Source organism: Eulemur rufifrons, chromosome 3 (genome assembly GCF_041146395.1).
Source record: "Eulemur rufifrons isolate Redbay chromosome 3, OSU_ERuf_1, whole genome shotgun sequence".
In the NCBI taxonomy this organism is placed as follows: domain Eukaryota; kingdom Metazoa; phylum Chordata; class Mammalia; order Primates; family Lemuridae; genus Eulemur; species Eulemur rufifrons.
This window is the reverse complement of record NC_090985.1, coordinates 58,940,501-58,956,650: the sequence shown is the minus strand read 5'-3', so window position 1 is coordinate 58,956,650 and position 16,150 is coordinate 58,940,501.

The window sequence follows — 16,150 nt, the reverse complement described above, 5'->3', positions numbered from 1 at the left end:
GTGAGGGGGACCAGGAATCTGCATTTGTAACATGCAGGCCAAGTGGCTCTGATGCTGCTGTCCCACTCTGAAGACCACAGCCCTAGCCTCCTAAAGCATGGGGAACCACACCTTGAGCAAGGTTTGGTATCACTATAATCAAAGCAGAGCTTGTCAGTCTTACATGTGAGAATGGGAAAGAACCTCACAGGCCAGGGCTGGCTTAGAGTTCAGGTCTGCTCCCGACCAGCAGATCTAAAACGAAAAGACTTAACCCTGGATTAAAGCAAGGTGCTGACAAAGCTGTGTTTTCTGGAAGGTTCCCACCACTTCTGGGGCCTTTCTTTACCTATCCTTCCCCAACAAGCATTCTGTTCATTTCTTACCGGCTGTTTTTACATTGCTCCTTTTTTTTTTTTTTTTCTTTTTTTGAGACAGAGTCTCCCTTTGTTGCCTGGGCTGTAGTGAGTGCCGTGGTGTCAGCCTAGCTCACAGCAACCTCAGACTCCTGGGCTTAAGCAATCCTACTGCCTCAGCCTCCCGAGTAGCTGGGACTATAGGCACGCGCCACCATGCCCGGCTAATTTTTTCTATATATATTTTAGTTGGTCAGATAATTTCTTTCTATTTTTTTTAGTAGAGACGGGGTCTCACTCTTGCTCAGGCTGGTCTCGAACTCCTGACCTTGAGCGATCCACCCACCTCGGCCTCCCAGAGTGCTAGGATTACAGACGTGAGCCACTGCGCCCAGCCATTGCTCCTTCCTTAATCTTTGATCTCTAAACGTAATTTCCCTTTAAGTATTGACTAGCTCCAGTTTGAAAGCCTGGGCTTTACAGGCCTTCCTGTGGGTCCTCACCAGTCTGCTACTCAGGCGCCCACAGAACAGTCCCACCCGCTGGAGAGCCCGATGCAGTCCCGATGCAGTCCCAGGGGCTCCTGAAGCCCGCGAGCGGCTTCTTTCTCCTGTCAATCACATAGGATTGTGAGACAGAACTGCCTTTTCTTAGGGCTCCATCCCTTTTGTTCCATACTCCCTTTTAGTTTCTGGCCATGGAATCATAATTATAATTTTCTAAACATTTCACGATCTATACCTCATTAAAGTCTCCTAGACCCTAGTTCCGGATTCTACTCCACCCGAGTAAGCCAGGGTCTTCCTGCTAGAACCTGGACGTAGCTTTTGTTCTTCTTTGAGTTTTTATACCACTTTACCACTAATAGTCTCAATACCTCTTCTACATGTAACTGTGAGCTACGCAATGAAATAATTTTTCTTCTCAGTGAGATTATAGTAGACTCTCATTTTTCATCTTCTCAGATACGAAATTGTCAAGTCAAAAATTTACCAAATGCACTTTCTGAGCAGACTGAATGTTCCAGTAAAGGTCCAGAGAGCCGAAACACATTTTTATTACATCTTGCCTCTCTCGGTTTGGAATTGGGATTAGGAAACAGCCTACAGATGGAAGTGGCTTGTGGTCCCTAGTTTTAAACTACCCACATCGTTGAATCACTTTTGCGTCTCTTTCTTTTTATCTCCACCCAAATATTCTCCATCACGCTCCTTCATGCAGGTTTCTGGCTCTCTGGGTACCCTCATGCTTTTTGGAAATATACTGCTCTTCTGCCATCCCTGTATCAGGGCTTCTGTATTCTAGTCCTGAGTCCTATGTTTCAAGGGTATCTAGGAAATACTGATTTCCTCCAGGTGTTAACATCTCCAGTTCCCTTTGCTTAATAGTCATAGTCTCTCTCTCTCTCTTTTTTTTTTTTTTTTTTTTTTTTGAGGCAGAGTCCCGCTCTGTCACCCTGGCTAGAGTGCTGTGGCGTCAGCCTAGCTCACAGCAACCTCAAACTCCTGGGCTCAAGCGATCCTTCTGCCTCAGCCTCCCAAGTAGCTGGGACTACAGGTGTGTGCCACCATGCCCAGCTAATTTTTTCTATATATATTTTTAGTTGTCCAGCTAATTTCTTTCTATTTTTTAGTAAAGACAGGGTCTCACTCTTGCTTGGGCTGGTTTCGAACTGAGCTCAAACGATTCGCCTGCCTCAGCCTCCCAGAGTGCTAGGACTACAGGCGTGAGCCACCGCGCCCGGCCAATATTCATAGTCTCAACTTGAAATCAGATATATTCCTTACCCTTTCCTTCTGCCATTTTCCATGCAAATTAAGGGATTCTCCAATTGCTCTATATCACAAGTTTTCTCATAAATATTGAAGTTTAAGTTTCACCTGAGCAATTTTTCTACTCTCTTAAATTTTAGTTTAAGGTATTCTTGGTGAGGTTATGAATCTCCTTCAAGCATAGTGTTTCCGATCTTCACAGGACAAGCTTTGGCCCTTGCTGGGTGTCCATGATTCTGCCATAACATTCGCTCCCCAGGTCATCTGTTTGCAAGAGACAATCAAAGAGTTTGGGAGACCCTTACAAAAGAAGCGACTACAGTTTATTTTTGGCTCCTGACTTTTTGTGCTCCTTATACCCAGTGATGCTTTCAGCCCCACAGCCAGGAAGGCTTAATTGGCAGTGAATGGTGCTGCTGTATCTCAGAAACAGACCTTGTCACTTGCTTCAGTGTCAGTCTTGAAGTCCCTGAGGTCCAAACACAGACCTTGTCCTTCCTATAGCTGCTGCTGCCATTTACTGAGATGGGAGAAGTCCGCTTCCTCCTCCTGTTCCGGTTCTTTTATTGAACTCCTCAATGGAGGGCCTTGCTTAGGTTATCATTCAGCATTCTTACAGGAACTTTGGATTCATCACCTCAGAGCTAAGTCAGAAGACGTCAAAGTGACTCTACCTGGGACCAACCTCCAAGGGTCCCCACTGGCAGACAGGAAGCCTGTCTCCTAGTCACCCACTGTCCTGGTCCAGGGGGAGTCCCTGCTGACCTGGGCACTCTCCACCCCAGTGGCTGGGGCAGCTTTCATTCTCCCTTTTTGTTGGAGAGTCTAATCCCAGCAAAGTGGGATGAAAACTATTAGTCCTAATGTTCTTTTAACAAACTCTTTTAAAATTTTTTTAATTTACTTTTTATTTTATAGAGACAGGGTCTTGCTCTGTAGTCCAGGCTGGAGAGCAGTGGTGCGATCGTAGCTCAGGGTTCCCTGGCCTCCTGGGAGAACTTGATGACCATCCTATTCTGAACAGCACATGCCTGTCGTGCAGTTACGGCGCCCTCCTGCCTGCCCCAGTAGGCCATACACTGCACGGAGGCAGGGGTCCTCGTGTCACGCTCAGGTTGCATCCCCAGTGCTGGGCACCTGCGTGATCAGGTGAACGAACATCTAGATGTGGGTGCTTTTGCATATAGGATTCCTAATGACCTACCTTCATATGCCAAATTCCCAAAAAAGGTATGTAAACTGGGGTCCGCAGCACCCTCTTTCAGTGTGACAGCCAGTTGTGGGAGGCCTGGCTGACAGCCCCTGCCAGTCCCTTTGGCCCCACCCCTGTTTTCATGCTGAGGCCATGCTGTCCCTGCCCGTCCCCAGGCTGCTCCCGGCCACTGACCTAGCATGGGTGGGAGTTGGGGGGAAAGTGCTAGCCCATCCCTGCCCTGCATGGGATTCTTCTCCTGGGCAACTTTTGCTTGGGGACACCCGTGGGTGTGTCAGCAGCTTCCTCAGAACCGTGCTGCAGTTGCAGCCTTTTCCCGTGCAGCTTCTCTTCTCTCCTTTTCCCCTCACAGAGGTGAGAGCCACGTGGCAATGTGGCAGCTGTCCTGGCCTAGCCCTGCTTTCCCACTTTCTCTTTCACAGGTGTGTCCCCTCATCTGTTACACTTCTAATCCGGTTTTGGCATCAGCTTCCCAGGGGCTGCTTTAGAACCTTGAAATATTCCAGACATGACCTTCAACTGGAAGAGATTAAAAAATGCATACCACCTGAGCCCTGGAGCCTTCGGTTTACCACTCACAGCGCTGATCACTAGAGATACATTCCAGAACTCATTTAACATTTGCTCCCCCCTGAAGTCAGCAGAACACGTAACCAGAGGCAGACACAGTAAAATCTGGCACAGCCTGGGCCTGTGCTCCAGAAAGGCAGCCTTCAGTTCAGACTCAGGGTTCTACAAATAGCCAGTCATCAATCACTACCACTTGTCTTGGTACCAGGGACAAAATCTTATAGCTGCTGGTGACTAGAAAGTTTCATTAATTTTGTGGAGAATAAAACCTGCATTCTTCATCAGAAGGAGAACTGTATTTTAATTTTGTAACTTGTATGATGTGGCATTTCTCCCTTCTCCAACTGAAAATCAGTATGTATTTATTCCAGCTCTGCGTAAGCTCCACGAATACCCAAACTGTTGTCCATGCTGTCTACTGCCACATCCTACAGAAGGCACTATGGATTATTTGTTGAGCAAACTGTCCCACAGATGCTTTCATGTTATCTCATTTAAGCCTCAAAACAACCCTGGGAGCTATGTATTATCTTCATTTTAAGGGAACCCAGAAAAAAAATCAAGTGATTTTTCCAAGGTTACTTGCTTGGTACTCTCCAATAATTCAGATGCCAAATACTCAAGCAGCCTATCTGCTAGGGGCAAAAAATTAGGCTGTTTATTGTGTTTGGTTAACATTTATTGAATACTCTAAGCAATGTTTTTAATCACATTTAAGAAGTAGTTAACTATTATCATCATCATCATCCCTGCTTTACAGATGATGCAACTGAGGTTTGGACAGGTAGAGTGACTTAAGGCCACACAGGTAAGGGACAGGGCTGAAACTCAAACACAGGTCGGGTTCAGAGCCCATGCTCTAAATCCTTCCACATACGGCTTCATTCCAACAACAAGAAACAATCATTTCTCCCCCAAACAATCAGATGATTGTTAAAGGAACAACAGTGTTACATCTTCGGGAGACTAATGAAAGGTCAATAAAACAAATGCGGTAGAAGTTGTAATCACAGGACAGAATCATGTTTTGCCTTTCTTTAAGAGAAAAAAAAATGTCAGTGTTCAGACGGAGAGATCAGAAAGGAGATCAACATTGACCGATATCCTGTCAGTGACAGTGTTCTATTAACACTATCACTGACGACTTAAGGCACTTACTTTAAGGTCTAATGACAAAAGGACAAAACAATACGGGCCAGTGTCCTCTGCCGCTGCAATCCAAGAAAATCTGTGTGCATGAGAAAGAGAAAGGGAAGGCAGGATAACACATAAGCAAGCATGAGATGTTTTTCCTGGCTTGGTGTTCCCGCCAGTTTTACATTCAACCACTTAAATCATACCATGTTCCTGTGATCAAGCTTTAAAAAAAAGCCAAATGTGGGTTTTTGGATTATCCACTGCTGTAGCATTTAGCTACTGTTAACACAGAGAAGGATGAACATTCAAAATATCAGATTTAACAACCAGCAGGGCCCAGGGAACCCTCTGCTCTGCCAGGTGTCACCCTCACCCCTTTAGTTGCTGGATCACAAAGGGGGACAGGGTGGCTGGGGACAGGGTGGCTGGGGCAGTGGTATGAGTACTCCCGGCTGGGTAGAAGTATTTCGACACGGTCACTGGCACAGCCAGAGAGGTTGGTACAGCTAAAAGTCAGCTCTGGACACAGGTTAACTGGGTACTGACTAATTTCAATCCTTTAAGTGAAAATGTTTGACAGTGAACCTTTTATTTCATTTTAGATAAAATTACTTCAGTAAAGAACCAGCTTAGAATATAAGAGACAAACTTCTATATTTTGACATAAAGGTCACTTCATTGTCATGGTACATTAAAGTATTTTCTTTGAAACTCAAATTTTCCCTTTTAACCTGTCTTCTCCCTGGAATCTGATAGTCACAACCACCCCTGCAATAAGTAGATTTATCCACTTAGGTCTATATATAGTTAGACTTTCAAGAACTAAACAAGAAAATACTAGTAAACCCCACTTTATATAATAAAGAATCGAATACTCTTTACGTAAAGGAAGTCAGCAGGCTGAGTTGTGATGCCAGCCGCAGGCCTGCCTCCCCCGCACGGGAGCTTCTGCAGGTACCAGTGGGCTGTGGCAGTTCCTTAAAGTGCCAGGCTTTCTTACTAAACCTTTTCATAACACAAGTCAATTAAAACCTGGTTTTATATTGAGTTGGTGAGCTTTGTAGTTAGCACTTTTAAAGTGTTTTACATCACAGTTTAGTTCAGAAGCAATCTTTGTCAGTAGGATGACTACTGGTCATAGGAACTTTCCCTTTTAGACATTGTAAGCAATCATTGGGGGAAAAATGGTGGCATTTTGAATTTGAAAACCAGTACCCAAACTAATTGACCAGCAGTCAACAAAGCAATCAAAATAAAAATAAAAAGAAAACCAGTTTTATAGTATGGATGAAATGGTAAGGGACTGATACTATCTTCCAAGGCTAAAAAAGAAAAAGTAAGGGACTTTTACTTGATATTTCTCTGTGTTGTTCGAATTATTTCCCATGAAGCATGAATTACTTTTATAATTAAAAATTAGTTACCTCATTTGTGGAATTGAGTTGTAAAATATAAAGCAAAAAAAGAAAAAAAAAAAAACCAAAAAACTAGTTACCACCACCAAGACTAGTAAAGAACAGGACATTTTGAAGGCAGTTCCAGAACATTTAAGAGCTAAGAAAGGCATTTCTCATAGCTATCAATTCAAAATATAAAAAAACCTCAAATATTTTGAACACTTAACACCTAGCCAGACTGGACACCCTGGTCCAGCAATGTATTTTCACAACCACCTTTTCCAGGGAGTGTTACCTTTTTATGGCTAATGATCCATGTTTTTTTTAAAAAAAAATTCTGCCATGTGCCAGCTATAGAGCTCAGTGCTCACATCTACTAGGTAAAGCAGGCGGTCATTCTCATCTTAGACACGAGGACCGTGCGATTCAGGGATGTCAAGTGACTTTACTACTCAAGGTCACTCAGATTTTAGGTGGCAGTGGTGGATTTGAACCTAGGTTTAACTGGCTGAGGAAGCCTATGCCATCTCCTCCATCTCTACAATATTTTCTTCCTGCTATGATGCACATGGCATTTGACATTCCTAGGGTCATACATATGATTCTTGACCTGCTGACTGTAACTTGAGCTCTTTTTCTCCTTCTCAAGAAAATAACACTGAAATGCTGAGTGATGATTCTTATGGATGTAACTGTGAATCAATTCTAACTTATGAGACAGTCTATAAATGTTGATACTTTAAAATAATCATTAGACAATGACTTGTTTTCCATAGCTGGACACCACACACCAGTACACCACACACCACTCTGGAGAACTATCACACCACACCTCAAAGGGCTTTACACGTTACAAAAGCACTTTTCCATACTTAAAAAAAAGCAATCCTCCTCACAGTGCTGTGAGAAGGGAGAAGACACTGCTTTAGAAGTAAGGACACTGGGCCTCAGAGACATTACGGTCACTTGCCAACAACCAAAGCGAGCGAGTCTCTGCAGGGCCGGCTCCCCAGTCCCTTCCCCGTAGCCTTTAACGTATGTCCAAGGACGGCCAGTGTAAAAGGTTGGGGCATACTTATAACCCACAAATCTCACTTCTACGAATTTTCTCAATAGCCACTATCGCATTTTTTGATTAAGAATAAAATGGATCTAGTGGTTTAAACCGCTGGTTAGAAAAGATACCACCAATATTTCCCTGTTCAATCACAGTGAGTGAGTAGCTCAAGGTAAGTTCTAGTTTCATGCTACCAATAAAGTCCAGTACATTTTTTATATATACAAAAAATAACTTATAATCACTAATTTATACCATTTAATTAAACAATTTTATAAATTATGACATTTTGGTTAATGAGGGACCACATATACCAAGTGGTCTCATAAGATTACAATGGAGCTGAAAAACTCAGCGCTTAGCGATGTTGCAGCCTTAGTAACACTGTAGTGCAATGCATTAACGGTCTGTAGTAATGCTGGGGGAAACAAACCTACTGTGCTGCCAATCACATAAAAGTATAGCACATATAATTATGTACAGTATGATATTTGATAGTGAAAATAAACAACTATGTCACTGCTTTATGTATTTACTATACTTTTGTTATCTTAGTGTATTCATTCTACTTATAAAAAATATTAACTGTAAAACAGCCCCAGGCGGGTACTTTAGAAGGTATTCCAGAAGGCGCTATTATCATAGATGACTGCTCCATGCATGTTATTGTCCCTGAAGACCTTCAAATGGGGCAAGATGTGCAGGTGGAAGACAGTGATGGTAACGACCCTGACCCTGTGCAGGCCTAGGCTAATGTGTGTGTTGTAGTTTTTAACAAAGTTTAAAAAGAAAAAAGAATCTTTTAAATTTTAAAATAGAAAAGTTTATAGAATAAGAATATAAGGAAAATATTTTTGTACAGCTATACAATGTGTTTGTCTTAAAACAAGTGTTATTATAAGAGTTAACAAGTTAAAAAAAAAGTTCATGAGGTAAAAAAAGTTACAGTAAGCTAAGGTTAATAACATATTACTGAAGAAAGAAAAATACTTTAAATTTAGTGTAGCCTAAGTGTATAGTGTTTATAAAGCCTACAGTAGTGTATGGTAATGTCCTAGACCTTCACATTCACTCACCACTCACTTACCCAGAACAACTACCAGTCCTGTAAATTCCATTCAGGGTAAGCGCTCTGTACAGGCATACCATTTTTAATTTCTTATATTGTACCTTTTCTACCTTTAGATACACAAATACTTAGCATTGTGTTACAACTGCCTCCAGCATGCAGTAACAGTAACCAGCCTAGGGGCAATGGCTACACCATATAGCCTAGGTGTATAGTACCACCTAGGTTTGTAGAAGTGAACTCTATGATGTTTGCACAATGACGACATCACCTGATAATGCATTTCTCAGAACATACCCATCATTAAGCAATGCATGACTGCATATAAATTATAAAGTATTATATATAAAATTACTTAGGGCTAAAACCCTAAAGAACATAAGATGTTATATTTAAATATAGCATAACCATTTCTAAATATTTTTCATGTTTTAAGTATAAATTAAGCTTACTGTGCCTAAAAAATGAACACCATCACAGTACATTTTAAGCTATGAGCACTTCTGCCAAACAGTAGGTTTAAGTGGTCATCAGCGCTTTAGGCCTCTTGGAAGGAAGCCTCGATGGCATATGTAGGGCATTCCCTGTGTGTAACACTACTTGTATGACAAGTAGTGTCAAGCCAGGGGTCTACATCTGCTCTTTCCACTCCTGTTTTCCCAAAACCATACTCCCTTGATCTCAGGGAAGCATTTGGGATGTTGACCACCACTGTTGAGAATGTATTTAATCCACATGCTGGCACAAAGCAGGCACTCAATAAATGAATGATAGTTCATGTCCCTGAATACCCAGACTTTACCCAAACTCTTCTCATGTCTCTTCTGAGAACCTTATTATCCTGGTACTCTAACACCTTCTGACTGCCCTGTCAGGTATTTCTCCTTGCTCCTATATCCACCCTCTAAAAGGGAGGGCCTTCCGAAGTTTTAATCTCGGCTTGTTTATTCTTTTGACTATATAACATCTTGAAGAAACCTAAGTGATCACCTTTATGCATATTTATGCAAATATCTCCTCAGTCCTGAATTTTCAAGTCTCAGTATCATATTCCAAACTATATATGCTTGCTAAAGCTCAAAAAATGTTGCCATGCACCCTTTACCTATGAATTTTTTCAAGGCATACTGTCTTATACATTTTGCCTGTTTTGCAGAATGTTTTATACACAGCATAGATCCTTACTATATTTTATTTGCTTTCATTGGCTTATACAGATCTATGCATATGTGAGCTGCTAAACTCTTTAGCTTAAAAACAAATGAGAAACCAAGGTCCCATGTTCTCTGACAAAGAGCTACAGTTTCCAAAGAGAGTGTGTGTGTGTGTGTGTGTGTGTGTGTGTGTGTGTTCCAGATGGCAATCCAAGATGATCCACTGGGATGTGGAAAGAAAATATTAGAATTTTTTAAATCTCACCCTGTGCATGCTTTATAATTACAACTGAAGTACACACATACAAATGAATATTTACATTGGCAGTACATAGTCAAAAAATTGTTTTTACTGACAGGACTTTGTAATTTAAGTGTAGAGAACAATGGTCCTGACCTAAACTATAGTTGTATTATTGCAATACCATTTGCCAGAGGATAAAACACAGCATGTCTAAACTGTCTGACATCTAGGAGCCTACTAAAACATAGAACACAAATGCACCACATAGACAGAAGAATATCTCAAATCCAAGAGTAATAAAGATATCCTGATGCCTATTCTGACTCAATATTCTCCCCACTTAAAATTTATAAGCATGAGAAAGATAAGGATAAATACAGATCAAGCAGTTGGTATGCTAAAGTCAGTCAATATGGAAGTAGATCTTCCCACTTGACAAAACTTGCTCAAAGTAGAGAGCTATCTATGGGTTTCCAGCACTAAATTACTGGTTGTCAGAGGACTGCTGTGTGAGAAGGGGTCTCAGAACTTACCTATTTGACCTCCTGCCCACTGCTACAAAACGCTGCTTCACTGTCACTGACATGATCAGGCTGCCTATTTGCTAAGAACTTTACAGAACAAACGTGCATTCCATAAAGCATGCCATTCTGACACAGGATAGATCTTCCTCCAAGTGTCTCCCTTCTAAACATGGTTTACATTCAGTCTATCCACCATCCTAGACCTCTTCCCATCCCTGTGTGGAATCTAGCCAAGCAGTGTTCCACTTACAAACAACAAAAACACCCAGAATCAAACATCAATTTCATAAAAAAACTGGCTATAAATGAATGAAGATGTATGATTAAGACATGTATTCTTCTAAATTGAGGCTGCATTCTCATCTTTTAAAGCAGAGAAATCATGCTTGACTCATGGTAAGACTGCAATAAACACACTGGCTCCTACATGAAAAAAATGCCAAGACAGATTGCTGTCCATATTTTGTACTCATAAAATGCAATTTTTTTTTATAAATCCTAAATAGATTTACATTTATTCCATTTACACTGTTTCTTGTTGGATTTACTTAGCATTTAAGCTTGAAATTTTTCTGAATTGTAATTCCATATTAACTTTCCCTCCGTAGTTTGTATCGTCTGTAAACTGGTAGCACACAACACATACATAAAAAAGTGGACACGGTATGAACTCAATAGGTTGACACACATCTATTAAACATCTCAGTACAGCAGTTCAAGATAAGTTTAAGTCCACTCAAATGTACTATTGCCTGTACAGAATCTTGCTATCAAAATTACCATAAGTTACTCTGCCTTGCTAAAATTGGGATGCATTATCAAGCTGTCCCTTGATTTTAAGTATATTTTTATATGCAATTCAAAAAAGAAAAAATACTTTGTAAACTATAAAATGTTCTTTCTACACATACAGCATTGCTGGTATGAACATTCATCTTATGTGTTTAGTAATCTAAAAAAGCAAATCCAAGAACGTTTATTAAAAAGCAATCAATAAAGCAATGAGAATGGTTTGTTGCAATTTAGGGAATGCTACATTTAAAGACAATTGTTTCAGGCTCAGTCATAAACAAACATTCAAGTAGGCATTAAGATCATTCAAGTAAGTCAATAAGACCATTCCTGTTCCTAAGGATCCCAAAGAAGATGAGAATATATGATTAAAAGATTACTCCATTAGAAGGAGTAATCCGAGCAAACTGGACAGCATTAGCGAGAGGGTCTGAAAGAATGGAAGAGGAGAAAGACAGCACGTGGAGCCAAGAAAGGAGTAGTGAGTTACTCAAAGAACAGTCCTTCACATTGGCAAGAGCATGGGACGAAGTATGGCAGAAGGGGCTGGCTGGAAGGACACGCCGAGGCCAGATGGTGAAGGACTTGTCAGTCACAGCCCAGGAGTATGGTGGGACACAGAGTGCATCTAAGGGCTTCAGAGGAGGGGATGTGACTCAAATTGTGTTTTACGAGAATGTCTCTTGTTGCAAGGAAAACAAACATGATTAGGTGAAAAGACTAGAAATAAAACTACACATGAAAGTAGTCCAAGGTCTGCCTGAGGAAAAAAGAGGTTTACAGTAAAAAGATAATCTATGCATTAACCTAGAAATGAAGAACAAATTTTTAATTCTATACTTACAGTATTCTCTTTTGTGCTTTTTGAAAATCAAGAAACAAATTACTTATCTCCAGTCTTCTGGATAGATTTCTCTCCTTATCACTTTCCTAGACTGACAGTGGTTCAGATTTAACATCAAATTCTGCGAATTCCTTTAGCCTTGTGAGTTGTCCTCTTCTGTCCAATTTAAGAAATTTTGTTCCTATCAGAAATATTCTTGGCTATTCAAAGCAAGGCTTAAATAGTCTATTTTGTTACTATGAAAATTCACATATGTAAATATGAAATAATAGAACCTAATAAAATACAGATCAGAAATAAGATCTAGAAACACAAAAGGTTATTTTGTTACTGTAACTTGCTAAACTGACTTAACCTAATAAAAACTACTTTTACTATTTCTTCATAGCAGGCAGGTATCAATCAATCAAAACCAAATTTCATTAGTTTTGAATAAACAACATGCCTTAAATGCAAACTGTAGTTGTATACTTTGTCTGATAGTTAAGATTCCCAGCAAGTAGTGCAGATAGAGCGTGTAATTTTGTACACCATAAAATAAGTTATAGGTTTCACACTCCTAGTTATCTGATGTTCCCTGGCAACTTTCAGTTCTTTCTGGTTTACTGTGGATAGCAGATTAAGTATAGTTAGAAGACCCCAACAAATAAATGGGCAATAGATAATTCACAAAATAGAAACTCTACCTGGCTAAGAAATATAATTAAAATGTTCATGTTCTTTATGAGTTATGGACTTCTATATTAAAAAGAAAAAAAGTTAATTTCCACTAGAAATCAAGGAAATACATTGAAATATCAAATTCATGAAAAAGTGCCAGTATTCAAAGGTAATGCAATAACACTCAAACACCACTGGTCAAGTGTAACCTGCCCCTATATGCTATCTAGTCTGCAACTCCGGTTCTCTCTCATTTTCTATTTTAATAAAATATACACTCTTCAGCAAGAGCTTTAAAAAGTTTACGATGCATAATTCTAAATGGAGAAATAAAGCATTCTACACAAATTAGAGAAAACCTAAATGTCCAACAGGAAAATGTTAAAAAATTATAGCAAATCTATCTAACAGATCCTTGTACAGCCACAAAAACTCCACTTACATAACGTTTATAACATAAAAAAACCCACTTGTTATGATGTTAAATGAAATGGCAAAGTAAAAAGACATAATATGCAAAAAATGACTACGAAATTCAAAAGTATGTTAACTTAAAAAATGTATGTGTGCAGACGTGTTTGTGTGTGGGGGGGGAACAGAGAAACATACACACACAGATACTATTTGCAAAATGTTTCTGTACTGGTAAATTTTTAAAATTCAACTTTACTATATTCTCCAGATTTCTATAATGAAATATATTTCAAAATGTATTACTTTTATAATGAAGTAGAAAACAAAAAATATCATGTAGAGACATTATAGTTGGGATCATTTAGTGCAGGGGCAAACATCCCTAAATACAGCTCTTTGGGCCCTAGCAATATTGACTGCATTAGAGCAAAGCAACTTTCTTGGCTGTTAATCTACATTCATAACCTAGAATAACCAAAAGTTAAATTATGCACAGTAAACTGTTAACAGGGAAAGGTACAAGAGGTTGTAAAACGATCTCTATCAAACCAATACCAACATAATATTTCAAATATAAATCTTCTAACACTTATCATGTCACCCTCTCCCCCAAACCCTGAAAGAGTCCCCAGTGTCAGGAATAACTTGAACAATCTTCTGTAGTGTATATGGATTGCACAATCTGGTCCCATTCTAATGACTTCTCCCCACTCTCATCCATGGGCTCAAAGGCTCTCATTCACAAGCCTTATGCTCTGGCTGACCTACTCACTTTCTCTCAAAGAAACTTTATATACTCGCCTGAGCTTTTGCTCACTCAGCCACCTCCACCTTTATTTCCCTATTCACTACTCCTCCCCCCCAGATGACTCCTCAGCCTTCCAGGCACAGATCGACTTCTTCAATCCACAAGCCATCTCATATATATATATATATATATATATATATTTCCCTTCTGAAGTTACTATCAATAAAACACACCAAGCATTTAATCATATAGCCTAAAATTATGTAAATAAATATATGTATTATCTCCAGAATGCATTTTAATTTTTAAAGATTAGGATCTTTGCTATATTCCTTTGTATAACATATTGTTTTCATATAATACTTTACAGCTTATAAAGCAACTTCACATATATTACTCTTAATAAATATATTGATTTAAAAGAGAGGGCTTCAGTAATGGTGTACAGAAAATTTCTCATTCACAGAGCTCATCCCCCAAAAATCGGGGATAAGGATAGTCTTCCTTCCCTACAACCGTCAAATAATACTAGCTAATGGTAGAATTAACGATTACTTCATACTGAAGATATATCCATGTCAATATAAATAAATGACTAAAGTCTGTCTCTATATGTGAAGATTTTATTTTATATTACTTTTATTTTCTATTTTTTTCCCCAACTTGTCACTAACTTGACATATGTGCAGATTTTAAATTTGGAGCCATACTATATATTTAAAGTAAAATTCAGTAAATAGCTTATTAAAAGAACATTTAAAATAAAAAATATTTCAGTTTAACAAGGTAATCCACAGTGGATGACAGGTTGAACTTTTATTAAAACATCTATTTTCTCTGTTAAGTACATAGATGTTTTATTAAAGTTCTTAAGACTTTTATGAAACCTTTACAACAGATAAAATTAAGGCAGCCTAAACTATTTTATTAATAGCATGTAAAGCCACAGTAAGCACAACCCCCTAGAGCTGATCTTCACTGCCATACAGTTTAAAAACATCTAACCAAAACCAAACCAAAAAACTAGAAATCAAGTACAAATGAACTAATTCAGACTGAGTAGTTTAAATATAGTATTTCAGCTGTCTTTGGACTGTGGTTGATCACCATATTATAGAAAAAAGCCTTTACGTTAACCACATTTAAAAATAGGTACAGTATATTACATATTTTAATAAAAATTTAAAAAAGGATTTTTAATAAAATAGTAATGTTGGTAAATCCTATCTTACTCATGCTACATCTCAGATTTGAATTATGTGATTAATTACCTATACAGTATCTTTAATATAAAGCTAAAAGTATCATCTCAAATCTTAGTCAATGTCAAAGACATCCATCAATTAACTGACCTAAGCATTTTTCATTTTAGTATTTTTATGTTAATAGACAATTAATTCCCCCTTCCAACTCACACTTAGTCTATATTATAAGGTTTCAAAATGATAAACTTTTCCCATTCATTCTTAAGAAGTATTCTACAGACCCGAAGTAGACAAAGACTGTAGCGAAAACAATGAGAAATGAAAGAAATTTCTTGCCACCCTTAGAATTACTGAGCTAGGCTCAAAAGACAATTCTAAGTTTAGAAAAGGGGGGCGGGGTGGGGAAGAGGCAATACAAAAACCTCTTAAATGTAGAAGAAATTAGACTAGTTTAGTTTTCTTTAATATCTTCTTTAATAAGACATTACAGCACACAACTGAGCCCCCAGTGTGTCAGTTAAACATGGGGATATAAATCCATATGAAGAGAATGGAACAAATTGAATCTTAACCCCATTCCTTTTGGCAACTAATGGAAATACAGAATACAAACGGACCAATTCTTTCTCAGTGAGTGTATTTTATCAAGTCTTTGAAGACACCATAACAGTTTTATAATGAACTTTTGCTGCAATCTGTTAAAGAATCTTCAAATTAAGTAACAAGGATGTTTTTAGACTTGTAATTTTATCCTTATAGCAGATTTAACTCAAACACAATAAAAAGGGGATTGATTGTAATAATCCCCGCATGAAGAATTAGTGTCTTATGTAAGATCAATGCAGCTATTTACCTATCACTGAGATATAGAGTTAAATATGGTGTCTTCAGCTGCTTATAAAAAAAGGGTTAAATACAAGAACAAAAAACTTTCGTTCTGATTACAGTGAGTAAAACAAATGAAAAAAATTAAACCAAAACTTGTGAATGGTTTTAAATGATCTGTTACTAAACA